Source organism: Condylostylus longicornis, unplaced genomic scaffold (genome assembly GCF_029603195.1).
Source record: "Condylostylus longicornis isolate FDR11 unplaced genomic scaffold, ASM2960319v2 ptg000538l, whole genome shotgun sequence".
NCBI lineage: Eukaryota > Metazoa > Arthropoda > Insecta > Diptera > Dolichopodidae > Condylostylus > Condylostylus longicornis.
This window is the reverse complement of record NW_026578496.1, coordinates 25,001-27,500: the sequence shown is the minus strand read 5'-3', so window position 1 is coordinate 27,500 and position 2,500 is coordinate 25,001.

Below are 2,500 nucleotides of genomic sequence, written 5' to 3'. Positions count from 1 at the left end.
CTGATCTGGTTTGGGTGATGGTCTTTATAGCCCTTATACATTCTTTATTATACATTACTAACAAGGTATGTATTATAAAATTGTATATGGGTATATAATAGTGGCGATGGTGGTAGCCACTAGTAGTACATTCTTATTACTTACTATAAAGTATTAAGTATGTATTATAAAATTGTATATGGGTATAATAGTGGCGATGGCGGTAGCCACTATTAGTACATTCTTATTACTTACTATAAAGTATTAAGTATGAATTATAAAATAGTATATGGGTATAATAGTGGCGATGGCGGTAGCCACTATTAGTACATTCTTATTACTTACTATAAAGTATTAAGTATGAATTATAAAATAGTATATGGGTATAATAGTGGCGATGGCGGTAGCCACTATTAGTACATTCTTATTACTTACTATAAAGTATTAAGTATGAATTATAAAATAGTATATGGGTATAATAGTGGCGATGGCGGTAGCCACTATTAGTACATTCTTATTACTTACTATAAAGTATTAAGTATGAATTATAAAATAGTATATGGGTATAATAGTGGCGATGGCGGTAGCCACTATTAGTACATTCTTATTACTTACTATAAAGTATTAAGTATGAATTATAAAATAGTATATGGGTATAATAGTGGCGATGGCGGTAGCCACTATTAGTACATTCTTATTACTTACTATAAAGTATTAAGTATGAATTATAAAATAGTATATGGGTATAATAGTGGCGATGGCGGTAGCCACTATTAGTACATTCTTATTACTTACTATAAAGTATTAAGTATATATTATAAAATTGTATATGAGTATAATAGTGGCGATGGCGGTAGCCACTATTAGTTCATTCTTATTACTTACTATAAAGTATTAAGTATGTATTATAAAATTGTATATGGGTATAATAGTGGCGATGGCGGTAGCCACTATTATTACATTCTTATTACTTACTATAAGTATATTAAGTGTGTATTATAAAATTGCATATGAGTATTAATAGTGGCGTTGGTACTTAAGTAGTACATTCTTATTATACTTACCTATATATAAGTATGTATTATAGGAATGGTGATAAACATTTGCTATTGAAGGCTTGTAATATTGATTGGTAGGTGGTGGTGGTGGTTGTTAAGATAGGTTAAGTATATTCTTACTATAAATACTTCAAATAAGTATTTTCTTAATGTATTACTGCATGAATAATGATTTAAGTAATACTTATTATTATATATCAATACAGTGGCAGGTATTGGATATGGGAATAACATAGACCTGAACGAGACATATGTTATGCTCGACAGGCAATAATTACTTTTCATAAGTGAAAAGTAACCTGGGTTGGTAAGCATGTTATGCCCACCCGATGAAAAAATTTTTTTCAGCCTGGTTTGATATTTACCAATGGCAATATAAGCCTGATCGGGACATATGTTATGCTCGACAGGCAATAATTACTTTTCATGAATGAAAAGTAACCTGAGTTGGTAAACATGTTATGCCCACCCGATGAAAAAAAATTTTTCAGCCTGGTTTGATATTTATCAAAGGCAAAATAAGCCTGATCGGGACATATGTTATGCTCGACAGGCAATAATTACTTTTCATGAATGAAAAGTAACCTGGGTTGGTAAGCATGTTATGCCCACCCGATGAAAAAATTTTTTTCAGCCTGGTTTGATATTTATCAAAGGCAAAATAAGCCTGATCGGGACATATGTTATGCTCGACAGGCAATAATTATTTTTCATGAATGAAAAGTAACCTGGGTTGGTAAACATGTTATGCCCACCCGATGAAAAAATTTTTTTCAGCCTGGTTTGATATTTATCAAAGGCAAAATAAGCCTGATCGGGACATATGTTATGCTCGACAGGCAATAATTACTTTTCATGAATGAAAAGTAACCTGGGTTGGTAAACATGTTATGCCCACCCGATGAAAAAATTTTTTTCAGCCTGGTTTGATATTTATCAAAGGCAAAATAAGCCTGATCGGGACATATGTTATGCTCGACAGGCAATAATTACTTTTCATGAATGAAAAGTAACCTGGGTTGGTAAACATGTTATGCCCACCCGATGAAAAAATTTTTTTCAGCCTGGTTTGATATTTACCAATGGCAATATAAGCCTGATCGGGACATATGTTATGCTCGACAGGCAATAATTACTTTTCATGAATGAAAAGTAACCTGAGTTGGTAAACATGTTATGCCCACCCGATGAAAAAAATTTTTTCAGCCTGGTTTGATATTTATCAAAGGCAAAATAAGCCTGATCGGGACATATGTTATGCTCGACAGGCAATAATTACTTTTCATGAATGAAAAGTAACCTGGGTTGGTAAGCATGTTATGCCCACCCGATGAAAAAATTTTTTTCAGCCTGGTTTGATATTTATCAAAGGCAAAATAAGCCTGATCGGGACATATGTTATGCTCGACAGGCAATAATTATTTTTCATGAATGAAAAGTAACCTGGGTTGGTAAACATGTTA